We start from the raw sequence: 13,835 nt of genomic DNA, 5'->3' as shown, positions 1-13,835 counted from the left end.
ATACAAGAAGAACCTATTTTATAATTTATAATTTTGTTGTGTCAGACAGGCTTAGCATGGTGCCTGGTGCACAAGGTAATTCTTGAACGGTGGAAAGAAGAGAGTTCTTCTGTTTTAGGGAATGAGATTGGCTACCCGGTACACCAAAACCCTCCTTATGAGAATAGCATTAGGGCAGAAGCCCAGTACAGCTGACTGCAACTCAGTATATAGGAACTGACTAAATAGAATTTTGGAAGTAACAGAGACCCTAGAGGTCATGAAGAGCCACGAAGCTTTGTTGCTGGTTACTTAGGCTCCTCTGCAGCTGCTTGTCTGTTCCTGACAATCAGCTGATCTGAACTCACATTCCGTACACCAACATTTAAAGCAAATACTTCCTGGACTAAAAATAAAGTACACATAAAAGTCTGTTTAAATGAATCATTCTTCTTTTGGAAGCTAAAAAGGGGAGGGAAAGGAACAGTTGATATGCTCTGGGACTAGCAGCTATGAACAGCTTTGATCCTCTGAGAATTTCCAAGTTGAAAACACCATGTGAGATGATTCCTTCCCTTGGGATATGGGCTGCATCTGACCTTGTCCTGTGAGTGTTAGTTTTGACTCTCTCTCTATCTCTTTTTCTCTCTACCCCTCCCCTTGCCCCTCCCCCTTCCCCTCCCTCACTCCTTCCCTCGCCCTCGCCCAGCCTGTAAATGACTTACTCAGTAAGAAACTTGGGGCTGACGAGATAAGAGAGGCTGGAATGTGTCCTAGCCTGGAGTCAAACAAGGAACCTTATTATTTAGAATAATGTTAGAAGTTGGCCACCAGTTCTGGGGAATGGCCTTCCTTTTCCTTTTGTCTTCCATCACATGTTCATTCACTCATTTCTTCATTGATGGTCCTATAAACATTCATTCATTGTTCCACAGATGGGTACAAATATGAATAAGAGATCATCTCTACTGTCAAGGAGCTCTAGTCAAGTGGGAAGGTGCAGGAATGAGGCTGAAGTGTGGTAGAGACAAGACACAAAGGACCTTGTGTGTTGTTCTAAGGAGTTTGCATGTGATCCCACAGGTCAGTATTTCCTGAACTTGGGGTGGAAAACTGTCTGGGTCAATTTTATTAGAAAGAATTTATTAAATATCGTTAGTATTGACAACTTGTTTTTATTACAACATAAACCAGGTAATATAATCCCAACATTTACAATCCTTGTACAATAATAAAACCAAAACAAATTTATATAAGGTAAAACCCAATCTAATGCAAATTAACAAAATTCACTTAATGCAATGGATGTTACTGTTTAACTGAAACCAAATGGCTCCTGGCGTGTGACTGTGCACTCACAGAAAGCGTGTACGTACATTATTTTAAATTCAATATGCCTAAATGACCATGCGCTAAGTAATGACTCAACTCATCCAATCCTTCTTTCAAATCAAACTAGCATGAAACTGCCATCCAAAGAGACTGTGGTGATGTCACATAGCCATCACATCCCTTACCTAGGTGTCCCTTTCATTTATTTTCTCAATAGCCCAGGACAATAAAAATAAGGCTGCTTGGCTCCTGGTCACAAGAGTCCATCAAATGACCCAGAAGATGCATCTATTTAAATTTTAAATGTTCTTAAAATTAAAAAAGGATTTTTACAAACGTCTAAGAGACCCCATCAGCCGCAAGAGGACAAGGCCAAAGACCATAGCCTGATATTTGAGGAGATATTACATAAGTGCTTGGGGCCCGCTGCTGACAGATTTTGAACAAGAAAGTGAGGTAATCGGATTTCCCTATCAGGGCAATTATACACCAGGGGCAGCAATGATGGCACACGAGAGGAAAGAGAAACCAGGAATGAGGAGTTCACTTCGGAGATAACTATGATCCTGTAGGCGATTGATGATGAATGACCCAGCGAAGGCAGGATGAGTAATGAGGTGTAAGAGAATAGATTTTTAAAAAAATGAGAGAATAGATCAGAAAGGTCTGCAAAAGGCAAGATGCATAGAACTCGGGGACTGACGACATGTGACAGGTGAAGGAGAAGGGACATTTCTAGCTCAGGTGACATTATTAAACCAGAGTGACAATGTAAAGAAGGTGAATTTAGGCCACTTAGGCAGGGGGCTGTGAACTACTGGGATGAAGATAGGCAAATACTGTGGGCTAGAACTTTAAAGAAAAGGCTTCTAGAGATGAGGCTGGTGTGCTAGGATGGCCAAGTGGTCACCATCCTGCAAAATGTAACTTCAACATCCAAGAGTGGCTCAGTGCCCACTCCCCCAACACCCAAATACAATGATTCTCCTGCCTCCCCGTTGCTACCCAAAGTCCCACCCCAAATGACCACAGCTGCAATAATCTAACTTAATACTCTGATATTGAATATATATTTAAAGTGAAAAATCTGAAGAGACTGGCCATCGATGATAGATGGCCTGAATCCCAGAATGTGATGGAGCAACTACAAACATGGCATTTGTAATCACTCAGACCATGGCTCTAATTCCTGGTCCACCACTTGCTTGTGATGAAATCTCGGCAAGTCACTTATCCTCTGGTCTTCCTTTTTGCAAATCGGGGTTATAGAATCTGAGTACAAAAGCTAATTAGGAGCATTAAGTAAAATACTGCCTATGGTGTCTAGCACAGTGCCTTCAACGTCCTGGTCAACGAATCTGTCCCATTCTCCTAATATAACAATCAAGAGCATGAACAAAACCAGACTTCCTGGATCTAAACCGTGATCTACCACATTCTAATGACATGACCTTGGATAAGTAAACTAACTTCTCTGTAACCCAGAGGGATAACTCTATTCTCTAGTGCAGCGAATTATTGGAGTCAACTCATTGAGTTAACGTTCACAAAACTCTGAGCACCATGTGCCTTGCACATAGTATGCACTATCTAAGTGTAAGCTGTTATCAACATCATAATTACTCCACCATTCTTCCAGTAATTAAATTTGAGATTCTTTCTTGGTCATCGTTTTGGTGGAAGAGGATGGACATACAGTGTGGTGCTGGGCAAATAAGCCACTGAGTGCAAAGCCCCATGTAGAGAGGAGGAAAAGAAGGTTGACAGTCTTCAGGGTATGCTTTGCCCATCTCTCAATTTTGTCCAAGACAGGCTGGTGGCTGCAGGGCCTCAGGAGTGAGATGGAGAATAACTGAAGTCCAAAGTCCGGTGATGAAATGGGAAGACTGTCATCGTCAGATGTTTGCCTGAGAAGGAGGCACCTGGATGGAAGTTCTGTGGGTGCTTCTGAGATATGACAACACTTATTGTTTTCAGTGAACTTTACTTTTCACTTAATGGTAGTTAAATGCTACAATTATGCTGGATTTTGTCCCAAAGTAGGAAGAGAAGCAGAAAGCAAACACACACACACACACACACACACACACACACACACACACATACACACACACAACCTTCAAACCAACATGCATTTCCCAAGGGTTAAATCCAGAAAAGTTAGAAGCCCAGTTAGGAACATGGGCCAGTGAACAAACATAGATTTTTCTGACATATTCAGCATTATCATGTCAAGTTTCTGACCCTAATCAACCAAGGTCATGAACAGACTAGTCCTTTTAAAAATTCTATGAAAGAAACTGCTGTGCGTTTTTCTCTCTGGACTCTGGACTCTCTCACTTGGAATACAAATGTGGCCTGGCTCTTTGCTGAAAGGACTTTAAGCCTGAGCTGAGTTCTCAGTGATTTGCTGCCTCCATCAGGATCAGAGAAGAATATTCCTTAATGCATTTCAATCTGTTTAACCCTGAGAGGATGCAATGACTTTGGGTGAAAATGAAGCAGAAGGGTCTATTGGAGACGGAGACATTGTTTATCTGGGTACAGATTTTAATTAGACTTTTTCCCATATTAAAAAAAAAAAAAAGATGCCTAGGAGTATAATGTAGAGAGAGTGCTTTGGGGTGAGGCAGATATTAGATCCAATTCCCACTCTGCTACCCACTCTGTGTGATCCCGGGCACATCACTTAACCCCCTGAGCTCACTGGCCTCACCTGTAAGACAGCAGTGGGACCTGCCTTATAGGTGGATTATAAAGCCCATCAAACTCTGTCCCTGACTCCTGCCTCTGCCTTCTAGCCATTTCCTGCCAGCACAGCCCTCGTTAGGCATATCGGGCCTCTCAGGGCTCCCTTTTTGTCTCTTGTTATTAAAAAAAAAAAAGATTTTATTTATTCATTCACGAGAGACACAGAGAGAGAGGCAGAGACACAGGCAGAAGGAGAAGCAGGCTCCCTACAGGGGAGCCCAATGTGGGACTTGATCCCGGGACTCCGGGATCATGACCTGAGCTGAAGGCAGATGCTCAACCACTGAGCCACCCAGGTGCCCTTGTCTCTCATTCTTATTCGAGTCAAGATTCATCTGCTTGAAACAATCTCCCCCACCCCAATTTTCCAGGCTGATAGCCATTCATCCTCCAGACGTCCCTATGGATGCCACTTCCTCCAGGACGTCGTCATCTTTAACACCCCACCCCCACCCCAGTTAAAGTTTAGTTTGTGTGTCCTATGAGCCCAGAGCACTTGTGCTTATCCCATCAAAGCACCTAAAATGCTACCCTGTTGATTTTATCAGATCATCCCCATGGACTGTGAGCTCTGTGCAAGCAGAAATCCTGTCCTTCTAATGGAGCAGTATCTCCAGGGCTTAGTGCAAGACAAGACACACATGAAGCATCCAATATATATATTTGCAAAGTGAATGAAAAAAATAAGTGAACGAAGACTGGCAAATATTATTGTGTTGCTCTTTGTATGATCCTGAGATGAAAGTTAGTGCGTGAGAAGTCACACTCTTAGAGCATACTCCGGGGTATTTTTCCATGTTGCAGCGCCTAATATTTGCAGTAGTCCCCAGGGCCAGACCACCCCCTTGAGCTCAGACTCCACCTTCCTTTGAAGCTGAGACTGCTGGCTTTCCTTGTGCACACCTTCTATTTCCTGTGAGTGCCGCCCACCTATGGCACTCCAGCCAGGACCTTCAACAAAGCTTGAGGCCCAATCTCCTGCCCTTGCTGATCTAGCATGTCCTTCGATCCCATTTCTGCCCAGTCCCATGCGAAGGGTTACACAAGATTCGCTCTGACTTGCTATCTTTGAAACTATGTGACCAAGTAACAGTCCTATTGATCTTTAATGAAGAAAGATCTAACCCAAGTATTGTCCTTTCTTCCTCTCCCATAGGTCAGATTTTCTAAGAACATACTAGAAGGGGGAAATCTACCTCACATCACTTTTCTCCTTGGAACTCGCTTCTTAGTGCCCTATTCTCCTTCCCATTCTGCCATAGGCTCCCACTCTTCCTCACTGGTCATCACTGGGAACTCCCAGTCAACCCCCATTAATCAGTTCTTCTCCCCTCTCATGGATTCAGACAAGAGGTTGATGCGGGGCTGACCACATCCCTGTCAAGTGCCTGGACCTTTCATTCTACATTGTGTCAACACAAAGGGGTAGAGATGTTTCGGTCTTGTCTAAACAACTAGGGTAATTCAAGAAACAAACAACATATTTTCCTCTTAACTTAAATCTGCACACTGCCCATGAATCTTCCTATGGCCTAAGGAAGAATATCAAAAAAGTAGACTTTTCTCGTGCAGTTTCCATCAGGGTACAAACCCATTCCCAAAGAGGCTCTCACTTCTCAAATACCTTATCCTTCCCACTCGGCAGAAAAATGACATCAAAGTGAAAATCTAACTCACTACCCAAAAGACCTGCTCCTGACCCAGAAGCCATCACCTTCCCAGTGCTACATTTCTCTAAGTCTGGGTTATTCAGCCTAAGGAAACTCAGGAGCACTCCTTGGCAATGGGGGAACACCCTGATCTCAGTGAAGTCTGGACCCCAAAGTAAAAGAGCTATGCGACTACAAGCTGGATCTCTAGATCCAGGTGACAAAGGCTTGAATACAGCTCTAATTTTCCCAGCTGTGTGACCTTGGTCATGTTTCTTAACCTCTCTGTGCCTCAGCCAATTATTTGTGATATGGTGGTAATAACAGTGAGGCTATACAAGGACTGAGGCTTTAAAGAGTGAAAACACTTACAGAACAGAGCTCAGCAAGGAAGATGTACTCAATACATTTTATCTACAGCCATATATATATATAGTTCCCCACTGATATAGACATGTCTATTACCTTTTCTGTTTGTCTAGCAAATAATTGTTGAAGCAGACATAAATATACTCATAAGCATTTTCTGAGAACAAACACTAATTCCCAGAGATAGTGCAATCTGGAAATATTTTTCTGAATGACTCGTGAGGAAGTCTCAAAATGGATCCAGTACAGAAAGTTCACTCCTTATGAACTTTCAACTTACAGATGCCCATTAGGTGCAAATGGAACTTTTCCTGCTGTCTGCATTTTGGCTGAAGCCCCTAAAGGGAAGGTAATAAGTAGCATGCACCTCCCTCCTCAACTCCTCAATCCTATAGGGACCTGTTGGATACCAAAACTCACTAAAAGGTAGCCCAACTAGACTATATATATAGACTATATAAATGGAGACTAATCTAGTCTAGAGAGACTAGAAAGGAAGATGAGAGGTGCTTTGAGTTCTGATAATATTCTGCTTCTTGATCTGGGTGCTTAAATCTTGAAATTCCCAAAGGGAGCTCACTGAAGGGAATCCCCAAGACTAAAGATCATTCAGTTATTCTCATCACAGGAGAGTGTGACACATGCCCTCGAAGGCTTGAGGACATAGTAGTTGAACGTAGTTGAACAGAGACCAAAGCCTGCCTCATGGACAGACCATTTCTGAAGGCAGGAGCCTGCCTCAAGCTGCCCAATAGGGCAGTTGAAGACAGAAGCAGCAAGGGAGTATGCTTTCAGCATGGTGGAGCATGACTGCATGAGTCCTTGTGAGCCTTGTGGACACCATAGAAGATGTATTGAAACATTGTAAAAGGACCCCACCTTACAGAGTGGTCTGCAAGAGCAATGAAACCCCCATAGTAAGAGGCTAGAGATAGGACCACTGGGATGGGATTTGAGATGGACGGAGGAAAGTGGGTCACAAGAGGTCAGCTGAAGAAGGCATCAGCCATATCAGGAACCAGTACAAAGTCCCAAAATGGAGGAGCCACAGATGCACATTGTGCAAAGGGGTATCAAAGGGCCTAATACCGTGGCAGTGCCAGCCAAGAGAGAATCCAAAAGAGCACCAACTACATGAAAAGACTATTTGCCCTTCTTTCCCTTTTGCCCCACTCCCTAACCCTGGAGAAGCCCTAGGCAGCAAAGCAAATTGAGGAGGAAGAGTGAGTCAGAAAGAACATTGCCCAAGCAGAGCCCAAGATCAACCCTCCTTCCCCATTTCAGGACCCCCAGCCAAGGGTCAGCTCCATGCTATGGAAATGAGAGAAGTTTTAAATTGGATCTGAGATCAAAGATTTGATTTAGACTCCACTGAGTCTTTTAATACTCAAAGAGTCACAATTATCAAAGTAAGACTTGGGGTTTGTTTTTTGTTCTTTCATATAAAAATGACCAGGCTACAGAAGGGGACAAGAGAAGAAAATGCAGCAGCGTACATTTTCAAGGTGGTCATAGTGGGGGAAATTTGGCAGTTTCCTGTGTGTAGGTGTTGGACCCAGTGCATTCACAAGACATCAGTTAAAATAGGACAAAACAAAACATATGTCAAGCAAAAATCTCATCAGTCATGCCTTCTCCCACCAGACGGTTCTGAGCTATTGCTCGCCTGGGCTTGTCATAAATTGACCTGATCCTTGGCAAAAAGGTCTTTCTCCTTAAGATTGTTATGAAGGACCTAGATCCTTCCTTTCTTTTACCCTTTTTTCCTCTAACCTGCTGGGCAGAGGACAGTATGCCCTTCAACCACTCCTTGAATCCACAAACACCTACCCCAAGGACAGAAAGCACTGATCCTACTGACATCATTAGATTCGAAATCAAAGCCCTGTCTCAATTTCTCTCTAGGGAAAGAGATGCAGCATGTTTATTTTTCTGGCTACAAAGATATTGGGTATTTAATTTGGGATGGGGAAAGAGAGGTATGATTTAGTTGGGGAGAAAAGTAATTTAAGGACCTTTCCCAAGACATGAAAACTTTCTCTGAAAGAAGCAAATTTAGAAACTCCAAATGACTTCCAAGAGGGCTCACGAATGGACTGGAATGATCTTCCTTTTCTCAAAACAATAAAACAAAAGCAAACAAACCACAACCAAAAGCCCACACCATGCCAGTAATGCCAGTAAACATCAAGAACTCAGCCAGGCATTGGACATCCCCCTTCCTTCCCCTTCCCCCTTTTCTACTCTCTTCCCTTCAGGACAGACTTAAGTCATTTCTCATCACATATCCCACCTTATTATTGGTTCCACCATTCTTTGAAAGCGAGCCCCTTGGTCAGCCATATCTTCCTTTCACACTCAGGGAAGCCAATACAAATTCCACATGGAAACCAGGAGAGCCCAGAGGAAAGTGCTGGTCACTTTCTCTCGATTTTCTACTCTCCTGAAAGCTTATGGTCTAGTAGAAATTCTGAATTTTCTTGAAGCGTCTAGAAGAAGCACAGCTGGAACAGCAGTATCTAAATAAAAATGCTGCTGACCTGCTGATATTAACTAGTCTAAAAATACCATGAAGCATGTGGTTTTCGTTAGAGCAACAAAGCAACTATAGTATGACAAGCAGCCTGCCTTCCAAGATTACCCTCATTTACATGATATTATGTTACACGTGGAGCTGGACCCTTGGGTTTAAAGAAAAACACGAGTTCAGCAGCAAGAGGTGAAACGAAGAGCCAGGCGCTCGGCCAAAGGTTTGAGACTACCCAGGAACGACTGAGCTCACAGTCACATGGCCCCACTCCACTCAACACTCTAGTCACACGTCATTTGTTCTACTCATTTGGAACTTCTCACATATGGCTCTTATCGCAGGTAATGGTACATAAGATCAGGGCAGAGCCTGCTTCTTGATCAAGACCACATCCTGCAGAGCATTTTCCACATGGGCTTTAGCACCTATGGAGCTGATGGGCAGCAATCCCATGTAGCTAGATAAGGTATGGGTGGAAAGCACACAGACTTTGGTGTCCTGGAGCTGTGTTTCAAGCCTCAATGGTTTCTTTTTTTTTTTTTTTTAAGATTTTATTTATTTATGTGAGAGAGCAGAGCACACAAGCAGGGAGGGGAGGGGAGAGGCAGACTCCCCACTGAGCAGGGAGTCCAATGTAGGGCTCAATCCCAGAACCCCGAGATCATGATCTGAGCTGAGGACAGATGCTTAATCAGGTGAGCCCCCCCAGGTGCCCCATGATAGCCTCTTTAAAGCTCTTTAATCTTGGACAAGTTTTCTACTTTCCCAAGTCTCAGTTTGCTCATCTATAAAAAGAATATTAGCACAAAGGGGGATTAATGTTACTACATTCAAAGCTCATATTCATCGCGTGCTTACAACACACCAAGGATTCCACTTCATGTTGCTATAATGCACTATTCTAGTCAATGTCCATCGACACCTCGTGAGGAAAGTAGTAGTAGTATCCGCATTGAGAGATAAGGATGCTGTGGACCAAAGAAGTCACATAACTTACAGATGACACAATAAGTTAGTGGCTGAGCTGGGATTCAAACCCAGGTCTGACTCATGTCTTGCGTGGCTTGTGTTCTCATCCACAGAGTTTAAAGTCAACACCTAACCTGACTACAACAGGCAAAGAACTAAGTGGTTAAAGGCAAAGACTCTGGGTTCTTCCTCGCTGATCCTTGTGTGAACTTCAGTTTCCTCCTCTGTAAAATGGGGACAATGGGGCCTACCTCATAGTAGGGCTGTAAGATTACACGGCATAATATGCATATGGCTTTGGGAACATTCCTGCCACGTGGAAGTGACTCTGCTATGTTTACTGGTTTTATTATGCTAACACAACCGACAGGTCAATGATGATGGGGGCTGGAATAAGGGCATATGAGAGAGGATGAGCATGGGAGGCCACCAGGTGACTGCTCTGTGGCACCTGTAAAACCCCCATGGGAAACTTGCAGGGTGACTAGGAACAATTTCAAGGATACTGAGTCCGTACTTATGCAGATAGAGGAATCCGGAGATTTTACGATATTTATAAGACTTGAGCTGGTGAAACCAGGAGACATCTGGATAGGAAATGTGATGCTAAGCAGATAGATGTACACCTCAGGCATGGCCCCACAGCTGAGGGCTGGGGAGTCAGGTTGGGGAAGTTCACTGCTGGCTTGGTCCAGGGTGCGCCCCCCCCTCCCCAGGTACCCCTGCTGTCTGATGATGTCACTATGTGAAGTCACACGTGATCCGGGGGATGCCTAGTGATGGAGCTGACTTGTCTGGCTCATCAACCCCATAAAATCATTTTCAGATCATGCCTATTTTGAAAGACTAGAAGTATAGCCAGTGGGAGGCCTCCATGATGATAAGATGTTCCAATACTGACTTGGGAACTTCTTAGCAAACTGTGCAAACAAGGAAAAAAAAAAAAAAAAACAACCTCTCTCCAAGATGCGATGTGAGGCAGGACTACATGATCAAGTAGAAAATGCAAACTGCTTTCAAGTAATTTATGGAATTGCTGTCAACAGTGAAGCTGTGGATATTGACCAATTCACGTCTCAAAGAGGATCTGAAGGAAGAGCGTTTACGTCTCAAGGGATAAATGGGAGACCAAGAAAGAACCTTTACGATACAAACCCAGAAACCACTTCATCTTGGACTGTGTTCCTGGATTTTGGTTCTGGGTGTGAATTTCTGGCTGTAACAAAAATAATAAGTAAGCAAGCACTCTACCTCTTTCCAACTCTTTTTTGCACATATCAGATGGAACCTCAGGTCTATTGTTTTAATTTTAATATCCACCACCAGCTAACTGTGTCCTGGAAATAAAGGCTTATCTTACAAAAAAAAAATCTGAAGAAAATGATGACAAGGCTGTTTATGGGAAAGGATCTCAGCCTTAGGAGGCAATATGTAGAAATGAGCAAAGAAGATGGAAAAACAGGAACATAAAATCCGGCCATCCTGAAGTCTTCTCTCTCCTTACTCAGTGATTTTCAAATTATAGCTTTATTTTGGCAATACTATAAAAGTAATGCTGATAAGCTAGTTACTAAAATCTGGGTATGACATATTTTAATATAGCAAGGAAATAAAGTTTTATTTTTAAAGCTGTTGATGAAATTTCTCTTAAGGAGAAAGCATCTTTTGCTTAGCAAAATGTCTTGAGGAGCCACTTGGTTGTGGAAAAGTAGGCTCTGGAAATATTGTTCAAAGGAAGACCATTAAGCCAAAGAAAGATCTATTTCTCTGCCTAATAATAGAAGAAAAAATAGGTTTCCAAGGGCAGATTGAAATGGCGGGGACAGAATAAGCTGATAGAGAGGTAGGTGGAGACACAAGGGAGGAGGGAGAGAGTCCAGGAAAATGAAATCTGGAGGGTCCAGGAGAAGAGAGCTCAAGAGAAATTCTCACACTGGTAGAAAAAGCTGGGAATGTGTCAGTCTAGAAATCAAGAGATCTCTCACATTTAGTTTTAAAGAACTGGCCGTGCTCCGAGGCAATACAATCCCCACTGTCTCGAACTCTGTAAAAATGGGCTACACACGAATGACATCAAAGGAAAAAGCAACTGTGCTCACGATTGGGATGAAAAGAACCCCATGAAGCAAGAGAGAAGTAAGATTGAGAATTTAGTAGGAGCAGAAAGCCTAGAAGAATCAGCCCAGCCCCTGAGGATTTGCACAGTGTCTAGAAATGCATGCTGGCTTTCCCTGTATGTGCATGTGATGGGGCCCCAAGCCATCTTTCTTTGAATACCGATGGTTGGGGTGATCCAGGAGTTGGAATTGGGGAACACCCCGAGAGACCGTATCTGGATTAAGTAAGTGTCATCTCGCTTGGGATGCAGAAATCTCCCTTGCTAAAGGAAGACAGCGCAGCACCACTACGTAGCCCGCAGCTGGTGCCACTGCCAAACTGTTCTAATCGTTAGGGAGGCCGCTGGTGACACGCAAGTCCAGCCGTTACAGCTGGGCGAGTGGCTCTGGCTCTAAGGTGATTGTTCGGGATGCAGCTGCCAGAGCACGATCCCTTTATGTACGGAGCAAACGTTCCCGTGAGCTTTTGGGGTGGCAATGGAAGGAGTGAACCTATGGGCCTAGAAGTCTGCGTGACTTGGACCAAGACATGACTTTGGGGGGTGGGAGTCGAGCTCTTCCTCGTGTCCACCCTTCTCCTCCGGAGGTGATGTCCTCTGCACTCGGTGTATTTTCAAGATCTGAGAGGCACTAGTCAGGGAACCTGGCTACGCATCGCACAGTGCCCAGTGGGGTATTAGTTCTCCTAAGTTTTCTATGACCCTGATGGTGATTTTTTTTTTAAGAACTTTAAAAAAAAAAAAAAAGAACTAGAGGGTATTACGCTAAGTGACAGTGATTAGAAAGTCCTGACAGTGATGGTGCGTCGAACTGTTGCATCCTGGTCCCTGCAGAGGGGTGTAAAGAATATGCACCTGGCCTCTTCCCTCGGGTGCCTCCAGGGGTCCTCACCCCTACCTTGCACCCTTGCTCCCCACGCTCCCCCAGCGGCTCTTCCCAAGGCCAATGGTGACCAGCTAAGGGAGACCGGAGTGGCCTCCCTGCGTCCTTCCGGCCTCTGGTACCCTCTCAGGTGAGCGGTGACGTAAGGCTGCCCAGGGCTGAACTGACCAGCAGGTGAGGTACTTCAGCCTCGGGAACCCCAAGGGCTCTGGGGATCTCTTCTGCTCCCGCTCAGGAACCGTCGTTGATGAGGCTCTCCTTTGCCCGAACTTGGGGGGCTCTTCTAAGTGGCCCCCTCGGTCCTGAGCTCACTTAGTCAGGTTTGGACAAGAACCTGCTGTGTCAGTTCAGCAAGAATCCCTCACCCTTGGTATCTGAGCGACCCCCGACATCTGAGCCAATTCCCCCCATGTGTGCTCCCCGCACCGGCCTGCCTCCCGTCGAGTCCTGGGACACAGCCTTAGCCAGGGCCCCAGGCTGGATGGTTTCTCTCTGCTCCGTGGCTGTGCATTTCCACTTTTCCTTGTGGTCTCTGAAATCCCGCTCAATCCCCATCCACCCCACTGGGAGGCACCTGTTGCAGTAGTTTCTCTGGATAGAGTCTTCCTTTTGGTCTTCTTCTTCTTTTTTTTTTTTTTTTTAAGATGCATTTATTTATTCATGAGACACAGAGAGAGAGGCAGAGACACGGGCAGAGGGAGAAGCAGGCTCCCTGCAGGGAGCCCGATGGGACTCGATCCTGAGGCCCCAGGATCACACCCTGGGCTGAAGGCAGGTGCTCAACCGCTGACCCCCCAGGGGCCCCCCTTTGGTCTTTAACAAGTAGCTGAATGCTTTCTCTTTCACGCCATCCGAGAGGCTGGTTCCACAGTGCTCTTCTGGAAAAGCCGCCCTTGCGATCCTCCTCACTCCCCCAGGGCCCTGAACCCCAGATCCGCTCTCTGAGGCTGCCTCCAAACCTCTCCTCCGTCCCCGCTGCTGGTCCCTTGGGCCGCACCGTGGGCTCCTGTGTGCCCACGGGACTGCTGTTGTCTCTGGCCTCCTAATGCTCTCACTGCTGCTTCCCAGATCTCTCCACTCGCGTACACTCACACCCCGTCCTTCCTCCCCACCGATGTCACAGTAACCTAAGCACGGCTCTGGCCTTACTCCCTTGGCATCGCTCCGCCGGCCTCTCCCCATGCACACCTACATACAACCTTGTGTCGCATTCTCCAAGTCTTTTTCGCTATTCTCCTGGCTCCAGGAGCCCGCCCT

General features: G+C 45.2%; 1 long non-coding RNA gene across 2 annotated transcripts in view; it reads right to left on the bottom strand.

Annotated features, from left to right (window-relative positions):
• Window positions 1-8,605, bottom strand: part of LOC140642501 (uncharacterized) — a 62,491-nt gene extending 53,886 nt beyond the window's left edge. For both annotated transcript variants that reach the window (XR_012038918.1, XR_012038917.1), the window contains exon 1: window positions 8,374-8,605. This is a non-coding gene — a long non-coding RNA (uncharacterized lncRNA). The remainder of the gene's footprint in view (window positions 1-8,373) is intronic.
• Window positions 8,606-13,835: the final 5,230 nt, after the last annotated feature.

This window comes from Canis lupus, chromosome 11 (assembly GCF_048164855.1).
Source record: "Canis lupus baileyi chromosome 11, mCanLup2.hap1, whole genome shotgun sequence".
Taxonomy (NCBI): Eukaryota; Metazoa; Chordata; class Mammalia; order Carnivora; family Canidae; genus Canis; species Canis lupus.
The sequence above is the reverse complement of the archived record's forward strand: the minus strand, read 5'-3'. Positions and strand labels throughout refer to the sequence as shown.